Raw genomic sequence first — 7,976 nt, forward strand, 5'->3', positions numbered from 1 at the left:
AGCCGCGTCACCGGCTCAGCGCCTGCCTCCCGCGCCCTCCCCGAGCCCCAAGGGGGGCGGGAGTGACCGGAGCTCGGGTCCTCTGGGCCATCACAGGCGGGAGCGGCGGACAGCCCCCCTCATCCCGCAGGAGAGACTCCCCACATCCGCAGAGAGAACCCCAAACCCGGCGGAAGAGACCCCAACCCCGAAAGACAGAGCCCCATCGCCCCGCGTGAGAGCCCCGAGACCCGCGGCCCAGGTCACGCTGTGGTGGAGAGCGCCAACCCCCACTGCTCCCCCCGGGGTCCTAGCCCCAGAGCAAGCCTGACGACCCCCACGACGTCCCGTGCCTGGGCTCTCCCTGCGGCTTCTCCTCCCAGCCCCCACCGCTGCAAGAGCCGGCTGAACTCCGCGGCACTGGAGACCCCAGAGGGTAACCGGCGGGGACGATCCCTCAGTCCGAGCCAGCCCCAGCTGGGAGGTCCTGGGGCACCTGGGGAATGGCGGGCAACACCTGGCCCTGCGCCCTGGCTGGCTTGTGCTGGGGCTAGAGCGAAGGCTCCGGCCTCGAGCGCCGTCAGTGGTGGGGAGGACAGGCGTTCCCGGCTCCCTGTGTTCAGCGACCTCCCTCCTGTTTTGCTAAAAGGGGAATGTGGGTCTCAGGGGCTGCTTGGCCACCCCAGTGTGGGAGCTGCGGGACCGTCCTACATCCACAGGCACCAGCGCAGAAGCTCAGCCTCAGCGCCTCCCCTGGCTCCCTGGTCCAGTTGCAAGAGGGAGCTTTGAGCAGGTCCAGCCATTGGGCAACTGGTTGGGTCCAGAGGGAGATCAGCCCAGACTTCCAGAGGCCGCCAAGGGTTGGGGGGTGGGCAGAGCAGCAGCAAGAGGCTGTCCTTGTGCCCAAGTCAAAGAAATCCCACAGGGACAAGGTCCTCATTGGCTCCTCCATGAACCCTTCCTGAGCTGGGGCCAAGTCCAAAAACAGCCCAGCAAAGAACCCAGGCCCAGGCTGTTCCTTCACCCCGTTCACAGGCATCAGGGGAGGTACAAGTGTGGCACCTCGGGGCTTCCAAAGAGTACGGGGGTCATCTGCTGAAAACTCGCCTGGCCTCCCCTACCACCGGCCAGACACCACCCAAGTCCTCAAAAGCAGAGGCTGTGTTAGGATCTCCCCACTCACTGGGCTCAATATCAGATGGGTTCATGTCAGGCGGGACCTTGGGATCCACAGGGCACAGGACAAATGATCATGACAGTGTCGTCTTACGTGTCCTCTACACTTTAGTCTTGGCACTTGGCTGGGGAAGGACAACTGGGCTTTCAAGAGCTCTGGTGAAGGCTGCTGAGAAGGCGCAGGGCTGCAGCCTGCTGGCTGAGTGTCTGCTGTGGTTTGTGGGAGGAAGAGGAGGAGATCGGGCTTGGGGAGGAGACAGACTCTGGCAGGACAGTGGTGAGGGGTGGGGTGTTCCCAAGGGCACAGTTTGACTTGTGGTCATCCCTATTTCTTGCAGCCTGGGGAGAGGAGAGTCAGGCACAGGAGGCCCTAACCAGGACTCACAGTCTGATTTCGGAGCCCACAGTAAACCCTGAAGTGGTTTCCTGCCGAGGGTGGGGGCGCGGGAGAGAGTGAGTCGCCATGGCAGTCTGTTCCAGCCTGGGCAGAAAGACAGCTGAGAGGTGGAGGAGCAGAGGGCAGGTTCCTGTGACTCTGCAGAGAAGTGACGATGACATCCTCTCATGCGCCATGTCATTGTATCTAGATGACATCAGGGAGTGGGCAGGAGCTGGGCTCATGGGTGCCTCTTGGCTACCTGAGATATACTGCAACCTTTGACCCCCGGTGGTAGTGGGAGCCCTGCTGCCATCCCAGATCTCTTTCTTGCTTTCTGCTGAGAACAAAGCCAGCCCAGTGCGTAGCACGTCTTAGTCAATTCCAACCTTCTCCTTTCTTCCATGTTAGGCCCCCTTCCGAATCCTGCCAGAGCTTGGCTACACTTATTTTCTCTATTTACTTTGTCACAGAGGTTCTTAGTCTGTTTAAAAGAGCAGAAACTCTAAACCTAAACCCTTGAGATGGATTCAAACAGAGACTCAAAGTTCATCCCTTAGTTTTGGGCTGAAATTTGAGGTACATTAAACTTTCAGCTGTCTTCATTTGGGCCTGGGTACCCTTTTTGCTTCCTTTTTTGCTTTCTAAGAAACTTCAGGCTGGGCGCAGTGGCTCACGCCTATAATCCCAGCACTTTGGGAAGCCGAGGTGAGTGGATAGATAACTTGAGCCCAGGAGTTCAAGACCAGCCGGGGCAACATAGCAAGACCTCATCTCTACTAAAAATAAATCAATAAATATTTTTAAAAAATGAGACGAGCATGGTGGCACGCGCCTGTAGTCCCAGCTACTCGGCTCAGGAGGTGAGGTGGGAGGATCACCCGAGCCCAGGAGGCTGAGGCTACAGTGAGCCACAATGAAGCCCGCACTCCAGCACAGGCAACAGAGCAAGACTCTGGAGAGGAGAGGAGAGGGGAGGGGAGGGGAGGGGAGGGGAGAAGAAGGAGGAGGAGGAAGAGGAAGAGGAAGAAGAGGAAGAGGAGGAGGAGAAAAGAGAAGAAGGAAGGAAAGTGAGGAAAGAGAAGGGAAAGAAAGAAAAAGAAATTTCAGGGTAGGTTATCTGGTAAGAGCCTCCTTATTAAAAAGACGTTAAGCAACTGGAAGCAAATCTTCACATGTATTTTGAATTCATTTAAGAAAGTTCCACTGACTAATTAGACACATGTATTCAAAATAAATATGCCCATGCCTGCTTCCTCCAGGTTCCTAAGTTCTTTTGCCACTTGGGATGACACCCAAGATGACAGTCTTGCTTCCCACTTCGTCTGGGTGAGTGGGTCTCTGTATAAACCCTGGCTGGGACCCTGGCCCGGAAGTGCGGTGACCATGGGAAGGCTACAGACAAGCAAGGCAGTGGCCTGAAGGTGTGCTGGGGTTTCCTGAGGTTGGCAGATTCCTTTGGACAAATGAGGCCAGCACACCTGGGATGACAGACACCTGCCTCCCGGCACAAGCTGTGCTGGAACCACAGCCAGTGTGTTAATGGCTCTTTGCTCAGTAATAACCCAATGGCAGTCATTGTCAACCTGTCATCTTGAAGACAGCCCAGTGTGCGGCAGACAAAGTGGGTCACCATTAGAGTAATGGAAATCAAGCAGAAAGCCTAATGTCCCCCGCTGCCTTCGAGCAGCCCATCCTCCTTAGAAGCCCTGTCCACCGCCAGGAAAAACCACCCTGAAGCTGAGAACTCAAGCAAGGGTCAAGGGTCACCTGGGCCATGCCCACTGCATGGGAGCTCAACCGTGCATTCCCTGGCAGTGGAGCTGCAGCGGCGAAATCAGCAGCAGGGTGCCTGTGCTCATGGAGTTAGACCCTCACAGAGACCCAGTACCGTTGGCCATCTGGATCTGTGGGTTCCCTGGCTGCGGGTTCAACCGGTTTGTCTGTACTGAACACTACAGACTTTTTTCCTCATCATTATTTCCTAAACAATACGGTATAACAACCATTTATGTAGCACTTACATTATACTCAGTATTATAAGTAATCTAGAGATGATTTAAAGCATATGGGAGGCCAGGCACGGTGGCTCATGCCTGTAATCACACTTTGGGAGGCCGAGGCGGGCAGATCACTTGAGGTCAGAAGTTCGAGAACAGCCTGGCCAACATGCCAAAACCCTGTCTCTACTACATATACAAAAACGTAGCCAGGGGCGGTGGCAGACACCTGTAATACCAGCTACTCTGGACGCTGAGGCAGGAGAATCACTTGCAAACCTGAACCCGGGAGGCAGAGGTTGCAGTGAGCCGAAAAGGCACCACTGCACTCCAGCGTCTGGGTGACAGAGTTAGACTCCATCTCAAAAATAAAATAAAATAAAATAAAAAACAAAGCATATGGGAAGATGTGCGTAGGTAATATGCAAATACTATGCCATTTTATATAAGGGACTTGAGCATCCACAGATTTTGGTATTTGCATAGCCAGGGGTTTCCTGGAACATGGAGGGCCAACTGACTGTATGCAACAAATGGTTATCATACAAATAACCACCCCGTTGTTGTGGGAAGGAGATGCATGGATTAAGGGAGCTGAACCTGACAAGTGAGCAGGACTGACCAGGTGCAGAATGAGGCCCAGCACCCTCCAGGTGGAGGGGGTTACACAGGTACGCCCCCTTTTTGGTCCTTTTCCAAAACTTCCTTCTTCCTGCTGCTTGGAGTAAGGACGTGAAGGCTGGAGGTGGGCAACCAATTTGGACCGTGAGGTGATGGCTTCAGGTGACACAGCAAGGCCGAAGGAGCCTGGGTCCCAGTGACCCTGAGCCTGGTGCCTGGGCTACACAATTCCAAGTTTGTTTCACAACAGAAGGGAAGAAGCATCTCTCTTCTTTAAGCCAATGGCCTGTAGGGGTTTTCCATCACATGTGGTTGGAATTGTTCCAATCAGTTTCACGCTGGTCAACAAATGTTCGATGAATGAATGAACAAATAAAAACACGTGAGAGGGTACGCCGCCTCCACCACTGCTGAGGAGCTCATGCTGCAAGATGGGCTCATAAAAGGGAGGAGTTTGCACGATAACGTGACGAACGATATACCACCTACCAGTCCCGGGACGACCTCATTACTACTCAAGAAATAAGGAAATGGCTCGATGACCTAAAATTGGCTTTTCTTTGACCCTGCGAATGTCTGTGTCCCCAACTCCCCCATTCCCTGATGTCCACGCCACCCAGCCCCACTCCAGTAACACAGCAGTCATGAAAAAAGACCCGAGAGTCGCTCCCTTAAATAAAATTAGTAGCTGGCAAAGGATCTGGCTAAAGTGAAAGTTCTATCAATGGATAGAATTATACCATTCTATGAAAGAGTTTTTAGTATATGTATTCAATTATTCGAAAGAACCTTGTTAAATGGGTTCATTATACAGATGAAGATTTGTTCCATTCACAGAAACAATTGGGTGCTTTTACTAAGGGGTTAAGGTAGTAGAAATTGGAGTTTCAAGTACAAGCTGAGAAGGGAGAAAAGGAGGAAGAACAAGTTTTGGAGGTTTGAGGACACTGAGTAACAGAATTCCATCTTTAAAGCAGCCTTCCAGAAGATTCCTCCTGCATGCATCTTGCTGTCCAGAGTCATGCCCGGCCACAATGCAGGCTTGGAAACAGGGTCCTTTATTATGGATGGTGTTGAGCTCAATGGGGTTCTGGAGCTAAAGGAGGAGGGGGACATGGGATGTTGGTGTAGGCCGGTACAGGTTCTGCCGCAGGCAGGGTCCTATGTCCGTGTGTTTTCATGGTTGTAAATTTTGGTAAAAAGTGAAAGTAAGCCATAACCACAGCCAGTTAAGACCTGTCTCTCGGCACATCACTTCCTCAGCTTCCCCTCATAGAGCGTGGTGTTGGAAAGGCCGCAGGCACTTCTGGGCTCTTTAAGGGAAGGTTAGATTGGGGATGCATTTAGTTCTGGATCATGGGGGGTGTATTTATAGCCACCTATATATACATAGGTTGTATTGATGTCACTTGCACAGACAGTTGAGGTGCTGCTTCCCGTCTGCTGTGGGAATAGTTCTAGGAGTGCCCCACTGCCCACGCACCCACTCCCCAGCACTGGAACGTGTGCTGTGTGGCACGCAGCCTGCAGCGCTGGTGGCACAGTCCCTCGTGGAAAGCTGTCGTCTCCCAGGGAGATGGGCTTGAAACAAGCCTGGGGTCACTAGGAGAATTTGGAGAGCTGCATCTTTGAAAGGTGTTCAGTTAGCTTTCTATTAGTGGACACCCTCTACCAGTGTCTTGGGAGCCACCGTGGCCTCTCGGGAAGCCCCTGCAACCTCCCACCCCAGACGCAGTTCCACGCAAGCTCAACACTCCCCTCCAATTCCAGGGCGAGTGGAGGGGGACGTTGCTTTTGATGTCTTGCTTTGCTCAGCTCACAAGTCCTGGGCTCTTTTGCTGGATCCATCTTTGTCTGCAGTGTGGCACTGTCGCCTCCCTAAACCCACCACCTGCATCTTCTTTCTCCTACAGACCACCCCCGGCCCACTCCTTCACTGCCCTGGGCTCTGTGCCAGGGAAGCCTCTCCTTCCCCGCCCCCAGCCCCGCCCCCACCACGCAGCCTCCCCTCCCGCTCCTTGGTGAACTCATCCCATGGGAGGCGAGCTTCCTCAGGGACCTCCTTACTGGTCAGAGGCAGGGTCACAGCCAGGAGTATGTGAATCCACCTGTGCCCCGGGTGACTCATCCAGCTGGGGGTTTTCTGGGCAGCTCAGCCTGGAGGAAGAGGGGCTGCTAATGGCCTCGCCAGAGGCTGACACCTGCAGTTGGGAGGGGTGCGGGCGGGAAGTTGGTGACTCAGCGGCAGGCCCTGGACAGCTGCCCCTGTTTCCTGGCCCTGAGTCAGGCTCATCAGCAGCACCAGGGCCATATGGGAACCCGCCTGGCTACCAGGATGTGGGTGTGCAGGAGGACAGGTGGCTGGGGGGCCACAAGGAGGGGCAGTGGGAAGTGACAGGGGCACTTCCACCTGGGGGCCTGAGCTGCGCAGGAAATGCTCTGACCTGCTTCTCAGAGACCCAAAATACTTTGTTTGTTTGTTTGTTTGTTTTTGAGAAACAGTCTCGCTCTGTTGCCCAGATTGGAGTGCCATGGCACAACCTCGGCTCACTGCAACCTCTGCCTCCCGGGTTCAAGCAATTCTGCCTCAGCCTCCCGAGTAGCTGGAATTACAGGCACCTGCCACCACGCCCGGCTACTTTTTGTGTTTTCATTAGAGACGGAGTTTCACCATGTTGGCCAGGCTGGTCTTGAACTCCTGACCTCAGGTGATCCACCCACCTCAGCCTCCCAAAGTGCTGGGATTACAGGCATGAGCCACTGTGCCCAGCCCCAAAATACTTTAAAGGACTAAAAAGTGATGAGTTTTTAAAAACCTCTTGGTGGAATCCAATCCAGCCCCCATGCCAGGTGTGACTGGCCAGCTCTCCAGGTGCGCCCCTCACACCCCTGTGGCTGCCCACCCCTCCCTCCGAGGGCGTCCACCATCAGACTTCTCGCAGCAGCGACCCACTGGGCCTGCACACTTCAACCTTTGTTAGAAACTACCAAATTTGGCCAGGTGTGGTGGGTCACACTTGTAATCCCAGCACTTTGGGAAGCCAAGTTGGGTGGATCACCTGAGGTCAAGAGTTTGAGACCAGCCTGGCCAACATAGCGAAAACCCATCTCTACTAAAAATACAAGAATTAGCTGGACATGATGGCAGGCACCTGTAGTCCCAGCTACTCAGGAGGCTGAGGCAGGAGAATGGCGTGAACCCAGGAGGCGAAAGTTGCGGTGAGCTGAGGTCACACCACTGCACTCCAGCCTGGGTGACATAGCAAGACTCTGTCTCAAAAAAAAAAAAGAAAAGAAAAGAAAAAGAAACTACCAAATTACCTTCTGGAAAGACTGCACCCATTTACAGCCTCTTGGAGTCTAAGTGCCTCTTTCCCCAAACCCCCAGCTGGATGCTAGCAAACTTTTAACATTTTCACCAGTCTGACGAGTGAGACTGTTGTTGTCGGCCTGGGCTGCCATAGCAAAGTACCACAGACCAGGCAGCTTGAACAATAGCAATGCACCATCTCACAGTTCTGGAGGCTGGAAGTCCAAGATCAAGGTGTCAGCAGGGTGGGTTGCTTCTGAGGGCCGTCAGGGGAAATCTGCTCTATTTGCCTGTTCTGGACATTTCATATAAATGCAATCCTGAAATCTACGGCCTTTTGGGTCTGGCTTCTTTCACTCAGCATGTTTTGAGGTTCACCTATGTTGTAGCCTGAATATTTCATTCCTTTTCATGGCTGAGTAATATTCTGTTATATGGATAGACCACTTTGTCTTTTGTTTTTTGTTTTGAGATGGAGTTTTGCTCTTCTTGCCCAGGCTGGAGTGCAACAGCA

The sequence above is a fragment of the Colobus angolensis genome, unplaced genomic scaffold, assembly GCF_000951035.1.
Source record: "Colobus angolensis palliatus isolate OR3802 unplaced genomic scaffold, Cang.pa_1.0 Scaffold21, whole genome shotgun sequence".
Taxonomy (NCBI): Eukaryota; Metazoa; Chordata; class Mammalia; order Primates; family Cercopithecidae; genus Colobus; species Colobus angolensis.